Source organism: Eleutherodactylus coqui, unplaced genomic scaffold (assembly GCF_035609145.1).
Source record: "Eleutherodactylus coqui strain aEleCoq1 unplaced genomic scaffold, aEleCoq1.hap1 HAP1_SCAFFOLD_910, whole genome shotgun sequence".
NCBI classification, from domain to species: Eukaryota; Metazoa; Chordata; class Amphibia; order Anura; family Eleutherodactylidae; genus Eleutherodactylus; species Eleutherodactylus coqui.
In genome coordinates, this window is record NW_027102340.1 from 1 (window position 1) to 15,000 (window position 15,000).

Below are 15,000 nucleotides of genomic sequence, written 5' to 3' on the forward strand. Positions count from 1 at the left end.
AGCGTCCCCCGGTCTTTGGTCGAGAGGGGGTCTCAGCCGCTAATGTGCCCGCCTGGGTACCCAGGGAGGCCGGCCTGGGGCGAGTGGAGCGGCCCCCGTGTGTCCCTGAGCGTCCCCCGGTCTTTGGTCGAGAGGGGGTCTCAGCCGCTAATGTGCCCGCCTCAGGGAGTCCGGCCTGGGGCGAGTGGAGCAGCCCCCGTGTGTCCCTGAGCGTCCCCCGGTCTTTGGTGGAGAGGGGGTCTCAGCCGCTAATGTGCCCGCCTCAGGGAGGCCGGCCTGGGGCGAGTGGAGCAGCCCCCGGGTGTCCCTGAGCGCCCCCCGGTCTCTGGTGGAGAGGGGGCCTCAGCCGCTAATGTGCCCGCCTCAGGGAGGCCGGCCTGGGGCGAGTGGAGCAGCCCCCGTGTGTCCCTGAGCGTCCCCCGGTCTTTGGGTCGAGAGGGGGTCTCAGCCGCTAATGTGCCCGCCTGGGTACCCAGGGAGGCCGGCCTGGGGCGAGTGGAGCAGCCCCCGTGTGTCCCTGAGCGTCCCCCGGTCTCTGGTGGAGAGGGGGTCTCAGCCGCTAATGTGCCCGCCTCAGGGAGGCCGGCCTGGGGCGAGTGGAGCAGCCCCCGTGTGTCCCTGAGTGTCCCCTGGCGTTTGCTGAAGAGGGGGTCTCAGCCGCTAATGTGCCCGCCTGGGTACCTAGGGAGGCCGGCCTGGGGCGAGTGGAGCAGCCCCCGTGTGTCCCCGAGTGCCCCCCGGTCTTTGGTGGAGAGGGGGTCTCAGCCGCTAATGTGCCCGCCTCAGGGAGTCCGGCCTGGGGCGAGTGGAGCAGCCCCCGTGTGTCCCCGAGTGCCCCCCGGTCTTTGGTGGAGAGGGGGTCTCAGCCGCTAATGTGCCCGCCCCAGGGAGGCCGGCCTGGGGCGAGTGGAGCAGCCCCCGTGTGTCCCTGAGCGCCCCCCGGTCTTTGGTCGAGAGGGGGTCTCAGCCGCTAATGTGCCCGCCTCAGGGAGGCCGGCCTGGGGCGAGTGGAGCAGCCCCCGGGTGTCCCTGAGCGCCCCCTGGCGTTTGCTGAATAGGGGGTCCCAGCCGCCAATGTGGCCGCCCGGGTGCCCGGGGGAGCCGCCTGGGGTGGCCCTGTGCAGCCCCCGTGCGCCCCTGAGTGTTTTTCAGTATCTGGCCGAGACACCCCCTGACCCTCCGACGGTGTCCGTTTGGAGCGCCTGGTGCCTGGGCACCCCCTGAGTGTTTTTCAGTATCTGGCCGAGACACCCCCTGACCCTCCGCCGGCGTCCGTTTGGAGAGCCTGGTGCCTGGGCACAGACCGCGGCAGCTCCCGCTGGCCGCATTGACAGAGAGGGCTGAAAAAATGACAAAGTCCGAAAATGCCTGAGAACCGGGAAGGGGACAAACCGGCGGCTCCAGGCCGAGCCGGAGTTCCAGGAGGTCGGCATGATTTTGCCGGTTTCCCCATAGGATGTGCCAAGTTGCCAAAATGGGGGAACTCAAAAAAGCACCCCCGCCAGATGTATGTAGGGGGGCTGGATGGTCGATAGGGAGTGGGTGCCTGGCAGCAGGGGCCACCCCGCGCAGGTGCCCCGGGGGGCCCGCGGGGGGCCCCCGAAGACACCCCCCCCCAGCACTCGCTGAAAACCCCGTCCGAGCCGCCCGCGCTGCCCGGAGGGAGTCCCGGGAGGCCGGGCACGGCCCGCAGGTCTCTCCCTCTGCCCCCCGGTGAGGTTTGCACGGGGGGAAAAGTTTCAAAGTCCCAACGGGGGCGAGAGACGGTGCCGGCGAGGGGTGGCGGGCTGCTCCGCGGACCCGGGGGAAGCCCGGGGAGGGCGGCCCGAGGGCGCGGAGGGCCCCCTGAGAGTGCCTACGGGTAGTAGGTGAGAAACCCTGCCTGTCCCTCCCACGGGGCCGGGCAGGGACCCCGGGAGGCCGGGCAGAGCCCGCAGGTCGCCCCCTTCCCGTCCGATGAAGCTCGCACGGTCAGAAAAGTTTCAAAGTCCCAACGGGGGGAGAGTGTTGACGGCGAAGGGGTGCTGGCTGCCCCTGGGGCCGGGCTGGAGCCCCTGGAGGTCGGGCTGGGGTTGTGGAGGGGCCCCCTGAGAGCACCCAACAGCAGTTGCTCAAGACCCTGCCTGAGCCTCCGGTGTGCCCGGGCATGAACCCCAGGAGGCGGGGAACAGCCGTGGCAGCCCCTGCTGAAGTCCTTGGCAGTTGGCAGAGGCGAGTCTTGGGGGAAAAAAAACGACAAAGTCCAAACGCTCCAGGCGCCGGCCAGGGGGGCGGACGTGGCTGGCCTGGCCGGCGGGTGCTGCGGCTGCCGGGGCTGAGCCGAGTGTCGATGCATCTCCTGAGAACCGGGAAGGGGACAAACCGGTGGCTCCAGTCCGAGCTGGAGTTCCAGAAGGTCGGCCTGACTCTGGAGGTTTTCCCCCTGGCTTTTCCCCATAGGCCAAAAGGGGGGAAGTCAAAAAAGCACCCCCGGCAGATGTATGCAGAAGGGGCTGGGGGGTGACGGAGAGCGGGCTGTTGGCAGCTGCGTGGTGGCTGCAGGGGTGGGCCTGGGCGGCTGCGGTGGGCCCCCTGAGTGCACCTGCCCGTGGTGGCTGAAAACCCAGGCTGAGCCTCCGATGTGCCCGGGCAGGACCCCAGGAGGCCGGGCACAGAACGCCGGTTGCCCCCCATTGCCGTTTGACGAAGCTTGCACGGTCAGAAAAGTTTCAAAGTCCCAACGGGGAGAGAGTGTTGACGGCGAGGGGGTGCTGGCAGCTCCAGCGGCCGGGGGCAACCGCTGGAGGCTGGGCCCGGACTGCGGCAGCCCCCCTTGCGGTCGAACAAAGTTTGAGGAGACGAGTCATGAAAATGACAAAGTCCAAACGCTCCAGGCGTGCCGTCCAGGGGGGCGGACCCAGCTGGTCGGACCGGCGGGAGCTGCGGCGGCCGGGGAAGAGCCGAGTGTCAATGCAGGTCACGAGAACCGGTATGAGGGTAAACCTGGCCGCTCCGGGCCGAGGCACGGTTCCAGGAGGGCGGAAGGAGCGGGCCCGCTTCCCCTGATAGCGCCGACGGCGGTAAAATAAGGCCTCGCAAAACGTCAGCACGAACACCTTGTCGGGGTATAAGGGAACGAGCGGTGTGCGGTCTTTGACAAAGTGACAGTGTTTCTCAAAAAAGCACCCCCGGCAGATGTGTGCAGACGGGGCTGGCTGGTGTGGGAGAGCGGCGGGCTGTTGGCAGCAGTGTGCTGGCTGCAGGGGTGGCCCGGGGCGGCTGCGGAGGGCCCCCAAAGCGCACCTACCAGTGGTGGCTGAAAACCCCCGCTGAGCCTCCGATGTGCCCGGGCAGGACCCCAGGAGGCCGGGCAGAGCCCGCCGCTTGCCCCCTTGCCGTTTGACGAAGCTTGCACGGTCAGAAAAGTTTCAAAGTCCCCACGGGGGGAGAGTGTTGACGGCGAGGAGGTGCTGGCTGCTCCAGGGGCCGGGGGCAACCCCTGGAGGCTGGGCACGGACTGCGGCAGCCCCCCTTGCAGTCGAACAAAGTTTGAGGAGACAAGTCATGAAAATGACAAAGTCCAAACGCTCCAGGCGCCGGGCTGGGGTGCGGACCCGGCTGGCCGGGCTGGCGGGAGCTGCGGCGGCCGGGGCTGAGCCGAGTGTCAATGCAGGTCCTGAGAACCGGGAAGGGGACAAACCGGTGGCTCCAGGCCGGGTTGGAGTTCCAGGAGGTCGGCAGGACTCTGGAGGTTTTCCCCTTGGCATTTTCCCATTGGCCACAATGGGGGAAGTCAAAAAAGCACCCCCAGCAGATGTATGCAGAGGGGCTGGCGGGTGACGGAGAGCGGGCAGTTGGCAGCTGTGTGGTGGCTGCAGGAGGTGGGCCTGGGCGGCTGCGGAGGGCCCCCAAAGTGCACCTACCAGAAGGGGCCCAAGACCCAGGCTGAGCCTCCGATGTGCCCGGGCAGGACACCCAGGAGGCGGGGAGCAGCCCCCGCTGAGGTCCATGGCATGTGCCAGAGGCGAGTCTTGGAGAAAAAACGACAAAGTCCAAACGCTCCAGGCGCCGGGCAGGGTGGCGGACCCGGCTGGCCGGGCCGGCGGGGGCTGCGGCTGCCGGGGCTGAGCCGAGTGTCAATGCAGGTCCTGAGAACCGGGAAGGGGACAAACCGGCGGCTCCAGGCCGAGCTCGAGTTCCAGAAGGTCGGCCTGACTCTGGAGGTTTTCCCCCTGGCTTTTCCCCATAGGCCAAAATGGGGGAAGTCAAAAAAGCACCCCCAGCAGATGTATGCAGAGGGGCTGGGGGGTGATGGAGAGCGGGCTGTTGGCAGCCGTGTGCTGGCTGCAGGGGTGGACCTGGGCGGCTGCGGAGGGCCCCCTGAGTGCACCTGCCAGCGGTGGCTCAACACCCTGGCTGAGCCTCCGATGTCCCCGGGCAGGACCCCAGGAGGCCGGGCACAGACCGCAGCCTGCCCCCTTGCCTTTTGACGAAGCTTGCACGGTCAGAAAAAAGTTTCAAAGTCCCGACGGGGAGAGAGTGTTGAGGGCGAGGGGGTGCCGGCTGCTCCAGGGGCCGGGGGCAACCCCTGGAGGCTGGGCACGGACCGCGGCACACCCCCTTGCGGTCGAACAAAGTTTGAGGAGACAAGTCATGAAAATGACAAAGTCCAAACGCTCCAGGCGAGCCGGCCAGGGGTGCGGACCCGGCTGGCCGGGCCGGCGGGAGCTGCGGCTGCCAGGGTTGAGCCGAGTGTCAATGCATGTCCTGAGAACCGGGAAGGGGACAAACCGGTGGCTCCAGGCCGGGTTGGAGTTCCAGGAGGTCGGCCTGACTCTGGAGGTTTTCCCCCCGGCCTTTCCCCTTAGGCCAAAATGGGGGAAGTCAAAAAAGCACCCCCGGCAGATGTGTGCAATGGGCTGGGGGGTGATGGAGAGCGGGCTGTTGGCAGCTGTGTGGCGGCTGCAGGGGTGGGCCTGGGCGGCTGCGGAGGGCCCCCAAAGTGCACCTACAAGTAGGGGCCCAAGACCCAGGCTGAGCCTCCGAAGTTCCCCGGGCAGGACACCCAGGAGGCGGGGAGCAGCCCCCGCTGAAGTCCACGGCATGTGCCAGAGGCGAGTCTTGGAGAAAAAAATGACAAAGTCCAAACGCTCCAGGCGTGCCGGCCAGGGGGGCGGACCTGGCTGGCCGGGCCGGCGGGAGCTGCGGCTGCCGGGGTTGAGCCGAGTGTCGATGCAGGTCCTGAGAACCGGGAAGCGGACAAACCGGTGGCTCCAGGCCGGGTTGGAGTTCCAGGAGGTCGGCAGGACTCTGGAGGTTTTCCCCTTGGCATTGTCCCATTGGCCACAATGGGGGAAGTCAAAAAAGCACCCCCAGCAGATGTATGCAGAGGGGCTGGGGGGTGATGGAGAGCGGGCTGTTGGCAGCCGTGTGCTGGCTGCAGGGGTGGGCATGGGCGGCTGCGGAGGGCCCCCTGAGTGCACCTGCCAGCGGTGGCTCAACACCCTGGCTGAGCCTCCGATGTCCCCGGGCAGGACCCCAGGAGGCCGGGCAGAGCCCGCCGCTTGCCCCCTTGCCGTTTGACGGAGCTTGCACGGTCAGAAAAAGTTTCAAAGTCCCAACGGGGAGAGAGTGTTGAGGGCGAGGGGGTGCTGGCAGCTCCAGGGGCCGGGGGCAACCCCTGGAGGCTGGGCACGGACTGCGGCAGCCCCCCTTGCAGTCGGACAAAGTTTGAGGAGACAAGCCATGAAAATGACAAAGTCCAAACGCTCCAGGCGCCGGCCAGGGGGGCGGACCCGGCTGGCTGGGACGGCAGGGGCTGCGGCTGCCGGGGCTGAGCCGAGTGTCAATGCAGGTCCTGAGAACCGGGAAGGGGACAAACCGGCGGCTCCAGGCCGAGCTCGAGTTCCAGAAGGTCGGCCTGACTCTGGAGGTTTTCCCCCTGGCTTTTCCCCATAGGCCAAAATGGGGGAAGTCAAAAAAGCACCCCCAGCAGATGTATGCAGAGGGGCTGGGGGGTGATGGGGAGCGGGTGTTTGGCAGCAGTGTGCTGGCTGAAGAGGTGTGCATGGGCGGCTGCGGAGGGCCCCCTGAGTGCACCTGCCAGCGGTGGCTCAACACCCTGGCTGAGCCTCCGATGTCCCCGGGCAGGACCCCAGGAGGCCGGGCACAGACCGCAGCCTGCCCCCTTGCCGTTTGACGAAGCTTGCACGGTCAGAAAAAGTTTCAAAGTCCCAACGGGGAGAGAGTGTTGAGGGCGAGGGGGTGCTGGCAGCTCCAGGGGCCGGGGGCAACCCCTGGAGGCTGGGCACGGACTGCGGCAGCCCCCCTTGCGGTCGAGCAAAGTTTGAGGAGACAAGTCATGAAAATGACAAAGTCCAAACGCTCCAGGCGTGCCGGGCAGGGTGGCGGAGCCGGCTGGCTGGGCCGGTGGGAGCTGCGGCTGCCGGGGCTGAGCCGAGTGTCGATGTATGTCGTGAGAACCGGTATGAGGGTGATCCTGGTCGCTCCGGGCCGAGGCACGGTTCCAGGAGGGCGGAAGGAGCGGGCCCGTTTCCCCTGATAGCGCCGACGGCGGTAAATTAAGGCCTCGCAAAACGTCAGGACGAACACCTTTTTTGCATATAAGGGAACGAGCGGTGTGCCGTCTTTGACAAAGTGACTATTTCTCAGAGTGCTGGAGTGGGGACCGCTCAAAGTCAAAGCTCCGCGGCCGCCCCTCTGCCACCTCCCCGGGAGCAGAGTCGTCGAGCGCGAGTGTCCCCACTCCGCCTGTCCAGGCCGCGGGGCCGACAGGCTGGCTGGCTGCCCGGGGAGACCCCGCTCTCCGAGCGGCCGGGCGCCACGTTTCGAGAGGTGTGCGAAGCCACCTTGGGGGCCTGCGGAGGCCCCCCTGAGAGCGCCTCCAAGCCCTTGCTGAGAACCCTGTCCTAGATGCCTGCGCGGGCAGGCGGGACCCCACCAGGAGGCCGTGCACAGCCCGCGGCAGCCACTGCTGAAGCCCAGGGCAGTTGGCAGAGATGAGTCTTTGAAAAAAAATGACAAAGTCCAAACGCCTCCAGGCGCCGGCCAGGGGGACGGACCCGGCTGGCCGGGCCGGCGGGAGCTGCGGCGGCTGGGGCTGAGCCGAGTGGCGATGCATGTCCTGAGAACCGGGAAGGGGACAAACCGGAGGCTCCAGGCCGGGCGGCAGTTCCAGGAGGTCGGCCTGACTCTGGAGGTTTTCCCCCTGGCATTTTCCCATTGGCCAAAATGGGGGAAGTCAAAAAAGCACCCCCAGCAGATGTATGCAGAGGGGCTGGCTGGTGATGGGGAGCGGTCTGTTGGCAGCAGTGTGCTGGCTGCAGAGGTGTGCATGGGCGGCTGCGGAGGGCCCCCTGAGTGCACCTGCCCGTGGTGGCTGAAAACCCAGGCTGAGCCTCCGATGTGCCCGGGCAGGACCCCAGGAGGCCGGGCACAGAACGCCGGCTGCCCCCTTGCCGTTTGACGAAGCTTGCACGGTCAGAAAAGTTTCAAAGTCCCAATGGGGAGAGAGTGGTGACGGCGAGGGGGTGCTGGCTGCTCCAGGGGCCGGGGGCAACCCCTGGAGGCTGGGCACGGACCGCGGCCGCCCCCCTTGCAGTCGGACAATGTCTGAGGAGACAAGTCATGAAAATGACAAAGTCCAAACGCTCCAGGCGCCGGCCAGGGGGGGCGGACCCGGCTGGCCGGGCCGGCGGGGGCTGCAGCTGCCGTTGCTGAGCCGAGTGTCAGTGCAGGTCCTGAGAACCGGGAAGGGGACAAACCGGTGGCTCCAGGCCGAGCTCGAGTTCCAGGAGGTCGGCCTGACTCTGGAGGTTTTCCCCTTGGCTTTTCCCCATTGGCCAAAATGGGGGAAGTCAAAAAAGCACCCCCGGCAGATGTATGCAGAGGGGCTGGCTGGTGATGGGGAGCGGGCTGTTGGCAGCGGTGTGCTGGCTGCAGAGGTGTGCATGGGCGGCTGCGGAGGGCCCCCTGAGTGCACCTGCCCGTGGTGGCTGAAAACCCAGGCTGAGCCTCCGATGTCCCCGGGCAGGACCCCAGGAGGCCGGGCAGAGCCCGCCGCTTGCCCCCTTGCCGTTTGACGAAGCTTGCACGGTCAGAAAAGTTTCAAAGTCCCAACGGGGAGAGAGTGTTGAGGGCGAGGGGGTGCTGGCAGCTCCAGGGGCCGGGAGGGAGGCCCTGGAGGTGGGCCTGGGGGGTGTGGCGGGGCCCCCTGAGAGCACCTACCAGCAGTTGCTCAAGACCCTGCCCGAGCCTCCGGTGTTGCAGGGCAGGACACCCATTGGCGGGGAACAGCAGGTGGCAGCCCCTGCTGTAGTCCTTGGCAGTTGGCAGAGATGAGTCTTTGAGAAAAAACGACAAAGTCCAAACGCTCCAGGCGCCGGGCAGGGTGGCGGACCCGGCTGGCCGGGCCGGCGGGGGCTGCGGCTGCCGGGGCTGAGCCGAGTGTCAAGGCATGTCCTGAGAACCGGGAAGGGGGCAAACCAGTAGCTCCAGGCCGGGCTAGGGTTCCAGGAGGTCGGCCTGACTCTGGAGGTTTTCCCCCTGGCTTTTCCCCATAGGCCAACATGGGGGAAGTCAAAAAAGCACCCCCGGCAGATGTATGCAGAGGGGCTGGCGGGTGATGGGGAGCGGGCTGTTGGCAGCCGTGTGCTGGCTGCAGAGGGCCCCCGAGGTGCTGCACCTACCAGTAGTTGCTCAAGACCCCCCCTGACCCTCTGGTGTTGCAGGGCAGGAAACCCAGGAGGCGGGGAACAGCCCGTGGCAGCCCCTGCTGAATCCCACGGCAGTTGGCAGAGATGAGTCTTTGAGAAAAATGACAAAGTCCAAACGCTCCAGGCGTGCCGGCCAGGGGGGCGGACCCGGCTGGCCGGGCCGGCGGGAGCTGCGGCTGCCGGGGCTGAGCCGAGTATCGATGCATGTCGTGAGAACCGGTATGAGGGTAATCCTGGGCCCTCCGGGCCGAGGCACGGTTCCAGGAAGGCGGAAGGAGCGGGCCTGTTTGCCCTGATAGCGCCGACGGCGGTAAATTAAGGCCTCGCAAAACGTCAGGACGAACACCTTTTTTGCATATAAGGGAACGAGCGGTGTGCCGTCTTTGACAAAGTGACTATTTCTCAGAGTGCTGAGAAGGGAGTGGGGACCGCTCAAAGTCAAAGCGCCGCGGCCGCCCCTCTGCCACCTCCCTGGGAGCAGAGTCATCGAGCGCGAGTGTCCCCACTCCGCCTGTGCAGGCCGCGGGGCCGACAGGCTGGCTGGCTGCCCGGGCAGACCCCGCTCTCCGAGCGGCCGGGCGCCACGTTCGAGAGGTGTACGAAGCCACCTTGGGGGCCTGCGGAGGCCCCCCTGAGAGCGCCTCCAAGCCCTTGCTGAGAACCCTGTCCTAGATGCCTGCGCGGGCAGGCGGGACCCCACCAGGAGGCCGTGCACAGCCCGCGGCAGCCACTGCTGAAGCCCGGGGCAGTTGGCAGAGATGAGTCTTTGAAAAAAAATGACAAAGTCCAAACGCCTCCAGGCGCCGGCCAGGGGGACGGACCCGGCTGGCCGGGCCGGCGGGAGCTGCGGCGGCTGGGGCTGAGCCGAGTGGCGATGCACGTCCTGAGAACCGGGAAGGGGACAAACCGGTAGCTCCAGGCCGGGCTAGAGTTCCAGGAGGTCGGCCTGACTCTGGAGGTTTCCCCCCTGGCTTTTCCCCATAGGCCAAAGCGGGGGAAGTCAAAAATGCACCCCCAGCAGATGTATGCAGAGGGGCTGGCTGGTGATGGGGAGCGGGCTGTTGGCAGCGGTGTGCTGGCTGCAGGGGTGGCCCGGGGCGGCTGCGGAGGGCCCCCGAGGTGCACCTACCAGCAGTAGCTCAAGACCCTGCCTGAGCCTCCGGTGTTGCAGGGCAGGACACCCAGGAGGCGGGGAACAGCCCGCGGCAGCCCCCGCTGAAGTCCATGGCATTTGCCAGAGGAGAGTGTTGGATGAAAAAACGACAAAGTCCAGACGCTCCGGGCGCCGGCCAGGGGGACGGACCCGGCTGGTCGGGCCGGCGGGAGCTGCGGCTGCCGGGGCTGAGCCGAGTGTCGATGCATGTCGTGAGAACCGGTATGAGGGTAATCCTGGGCCCTCGGGGCCGAGGCACGGTTCCAGGAAGGCGGAAGGAGCGGGCCCGCTTCCCCTGATAGCGCCGACGGCGGTAAAATAAGGCCTCGCAAAACGTCAGGACGAACACCTTTTTTGCATATAAGGGAACGAGCGGTGTGCGGTCTTTGACAAAGTGACTATTTCTCAATGTGCTGAGAAGGGAGTGGGGACCGCTCAAAGTCAAAGCACCGCGTCCGCCCCTCTGCCACCTCCCTGGGAGCAGAGTCATCGAGCGCGAGGGTCCCCACTCCGCCTGTGCAGGCCACGGGGCCAACAGGCTGGCTGGCTGGCTGCCCGGGCGACCCCCCCCCTCCGAGATGCCGGGCCGGGGCAGACTGTGCAAACGAGCGCGGGCGTGTTTTCTTCCCCTGGGGTGGAGCCCTTCCACCCCACGCCGTCCGAGGCCCGTTGGCCTCGGGCGGCCTGCCTCCGAGAGTGGGAGAGAGACGGAGGACGGCGGCCCGCGGCGGCGCGAGGCGTCCCCGTTGTTCCACCACGGCTGCCAGCCGGTCGATCCTGCCGGTAGCCTGGGCTTGTCTCCGCTCCGCCTGTCCAGGCCGTGGGGCCCACAGGCGGCTTGCCCGGGAAGACCCCGCTCTCCGAGCGGCCGGGCGCCACGTTCAAGAGGTGTACGGAGCCACCTGTGGGGGGTCTGCGGAGGCCCCCCCTGAGAGCGCTGATAACCCTGTCCTAGCTGCCTGCGCGGGCAGGCGGGACCCCCAAGAGGCCGGGCACAGCCCGCGGCAGCCCCCGCCGAAGTCCACGGCAGTTGGCAGAGACGAGTCTTGGAGAGAAAACGACAAAGTCCAGACGCTCCAGGCGCCGGCCAGGGGTGCGGACCCGGCTGGCCGGGCCGGCGGGAGCTGCGGCTGCCGGGGCTGAGCCGAGTGTCGACGCATGTCGTGAGAACCGGTATGAGGGTAATCCTGGGCCCTCGGGGCCGAGCTACGGTTCCATGAAGGCGGAAGGAGCGGGCCTGTTTCCCCTGATAGCGCCGACGACGGTAAAATAAGGGCTCGCAAAACGTCAGGACGAACACCTTTTTTGCATATAAGGGAACGAGCGGTGTGCGGTCTTTGACAAAGTGACTATTTCTCAGAGTGCTGGAGTGGGGACCGCTCAAAGTCAAAGCACCGCGGCCGCCCCTCTGCCACCTCCCTGGGAGCAGAGTCATAGAGCGCAAGTGTCCCCACTCCGCCTGTGCAGGCCGCGGGGCCAACAGGCTGGCTGGCTGGCTGCCCGGGCGACCCCCCTCCGAGATGCCGGGCTGAGGCGTAGGCAGCCGCCTCCATCACCACCACCCAAGGCGAGAGAGTGGGTCAACGGGAGAGCCGTCGCGGCCGGGGGACCCTCGCCGCGCCCATGTCCGGGGAAGGACCACAAGGGCCCTGCTCCCCGGCGCCCCGGCGAGCGGGTTCACCCTCGGCGCGTACGGCTCTCGAGGATGGGGAAGGGACGCGCGTGGGCGTCCCTCCCGTCCCCCGCGGAAGAAGGCGAGCGACTCTGCGCGTCGGGACACCCCGCGGAGCCCCCTGCGGGGGGAGTACTCCGGGGGAGAAGCGTGGCGCAGGGGGTGCAGCCCTTTCCCAGGCCACCGTGCGACGGCGTCGGTGGGGCCGACGCCGAGAGAGAGAACGATCCGGGCTCTCCCGCCTCAGGGCGGCCGAGAGCGGGGCACGGGCCCCACGTTTGGTGAAGGTTTTCCCGAAAGCGAAGGACCCCCGCCTGTCCCCTCGGGCTCCGGCCGATGCGGGCGGTCCAGGGCGGGGATAGGGGACGGCGGCCTGCGGACGACGCGCTTTATCCCCAGAAGGAGCGAGGCATGAGGGGGTGTTCCACCCCCGCCGGCCGGTCTCGCTCCTTCTCCGGGCTACCCCTCGGCGGAGTAAAGACCCCCGGGTCAACGCTCCCGCGTCCGGGCGCCGGCGCGCGTCCCCTTCCCGCGGGGGGTGGATCCCTTCCACCCCCGGCCGTCCGAGGCCCGTGCGCCTCGGGCGGCCTCCCTTCCGAGAGAGGGAGAGAGAGAGACGGAGGACGGTGGTCCGCGACGGCGCGAGGCGTCCGTGTTGTGTTCCCCACGGCGGCTACCCGGTCGATCCCGCCCGCCGGTAGCCTTGGCTTGCCCCCGTTCCGCCTGTCCAGGCCGCGGGGCCGACGGGCTGTCTGCCCGGGTAGACCCCGCTCTCACCGAGCGGCCGGGCGGCCACGTTCAAGAGGTGTACGAAGCCACCTCGGGGTGGAGCCCTTCCACCCCTGGCCGTCCGAGGCCCGTGCGCCTCGGGCGGCCTCCCTTCCGAGAGAGGGAGAGAGACGGAGGACGGTGGTCCGCGACGGCGCGAGGCGTCCAACTTGTGTTCCCCACGGCGGCTACCCGGTCGATCCCGCCCGCCGGTAACCTTGGCTTGTCCCCACTCCGCCTGTCCAGGCCGCGGGGCCAACAGGCTGTCCGCCCGGGTAGACCCCGCTCTCCGAGCGGCCGGGCGCCACGTTCAAGAGGTGTACGAAGCCACCTTGGGGGGGCTGCGGTGCCCCCCACCCCTGAGAGTGCCTCCCAGGCCGAGGGAGCCCGGCGGTCGAGTGTCGTAGGAAAGCGCGTGCCACGGCTGTGTCGGTCACAGGGGCCAGAGGTAGTTTGGGCAACGGCTTAGATCCGTATGAAGCTCATCCTTTCCGGCCTGTTCTGGCGGCGGCTAGGCGCGCGCGCGCGAATGGCACGACACCCCTGGTTCCAGCGAGGCGACGGCGCCCCGCACCCCACTCTCCGGGCCGAGCAGAGCCCCCGAGCGCAAGAGTCCCCGCTCCGCCTGTCCAGGCCGCGGGGCCAGCAGGCTGTCTGCCCGGGTAGACCCCGCTCTCACCGAGCGGCCGGGCGCCACGTTCAAGAGGTGTACGAAGCCACCTTGGGGTGGAGCCCTTCCACCCCTGGCCGCCCGAGGCCCGTGCGCCTCGGGCGGCCCCCCTTCCGAGAGAGGGAGAGAGACGGAGGACGGTGGTCCGCGACGGTGCGAGGCGTCCAACTTGTGTTCCCCCACGGCGGCTACCCGGTCGATCCCGCCCGCCGGTAGCCTTGGCTTGCCCCCACTCCGCCTGTCCAGGCCGCGGGGCCGACGGGCTGTCTGCCCGGGTAGACCCCGCTCTCCGAGCGGCCGGGCGCCACGTTCAAGAGGTGTACGTAAAGCCACCTTGGGGGGCTGCGGTGCCCCCCGCCCCGAGAGTGCCTCCCATTCCGAGGGGAGCCTGGCGGTCGAGTGTCGTAGGAAAGCGCGTGCGCGGCTGTGTCGGTCACACGGGCCAGAGTTAGTTTGGGCAACGGCTTAGATCCGTATGCAGCTCAACCTTCCCGGCCTGTTCTGGCGGCGGCTAGGCGCGCGCGAACGTCACGACGCCCCAGGTTCCAGCGAGGCGACGGCGCCCCGCACCCCGCTCTCCGGGCCGTGCAGAGCCCCCCCGAGCGCAAGAGCCCCCGCTCCGCCTGTCCAGGCCGCGGGGCCGACAGGCTGTCTGCCCGCGTAGACCCCGCTCTCACCGAGCGGCCGGGCGCCACGTTTAAGAGGTGTACGAAGCCACCTTTGGGGGGGCTGCGGTGGCCCCCTGCCCCGAGAGTGCCTCCCAGGCTGAGGGAGCCCGGCGGTCGAGTGTCGTAGGAAAGCGCGCGCGCGGCTGTGTCACACGGGCCAGAGTTAGTTTGGGCAACGGCTTAGATCCGTATGCAGCTCAACCTTTCCGGCCTGTTCTGGCGGCGGCTAGGCGCGCGCGAACGTCACGCCGCCCCAGGTTCCAGCGAGGCGACGGCGCCCCGCACCCCGCTCTCCGGGCCGTGCAGAGCCCCCACGAGCGCAAGAGCCCCCGCTCCGCCTGTCCAGGCCGCGGGGCCGACAGGCTGTCTGCCCGCGTAGACCCCGCTCTCCGAGCGGCCGGGCGCCACGTTCAAGAGGTGTACGAAGCCACCTTAAGGGGGCTGCGGTGGCCCCCTGCCCCGAGAGTGCCTCCCAGGCTGAGGGAGCCCGGCGGTCGAGTGTCGTGGGAAAGCGCGCGCGCGGCTGTGTCACACGGGCCAGAGTTAGTTTGGGCAACGGCTTAGATCCGTATGCAGCTCAACCTTTCCGGCCTGTTCTGGCGGCGGCTAGGCGCGCGCGCACGTCACGACGCCCCTGGTTCCAGCGAGGCGACGGCGCCCCGCCACCCCACTCTCCGGGCCGAGCAGAGCGTCCGCTCTCGCTCCTTGGAGCAGAGCCCCCGAGCGCAAGAGTCCCCGCTCCCGCCTGTCCAGGCCGCGGGGCCGACAGGCTGTCTGCCCGGGTAGACCCCGCTCTCACCGAGCGGCCGGGCCGCAACGTTCAAGAGGTGTACGAAGCCACCTTGGGGGGGCTGCGGAGCCCCCCCTCCCCATGAGAGCGCCTCACAGGCTTTGCTGATAACCCCGTCCTAGCTGCCTGCGCGGGCAGGCGGGACCCCCAGGAGGCCGCGCATAGCCCGCGGCAGCCACCGCTGAAGTCCACAGCAGTTGGCAGATAGGAGTCTTGGAGAAAAAAACGACAAAGTGCAAACGCTCCAGGCGCCGACCAGGGGCGCGTACCTGGCTGGCCGGGCCGGCGGGAGCTGCGGCTGCTGGAGTTGCACCGAGTGTCGATGCATGTCGTGAGAACCGGTATGAGGTTGAACCTGGGCCCTCGGGGCCGAGGCGCGGTTCCAGGGAGACGGAAGGAGCGGGCGTGTTTCCCCTGATAGCGCCGACGACGGTAAAATAAGGCCTCGCAAAACGTCAGGACGAACACCTTTTTTGCATATAAGGGAACGAGCGGTGTGCGGTCTCTGACCAAGTGAGTATTTCTCAAACTCGAAGCACCCGCGGCGGCCTCCCCTCTGCCGCCA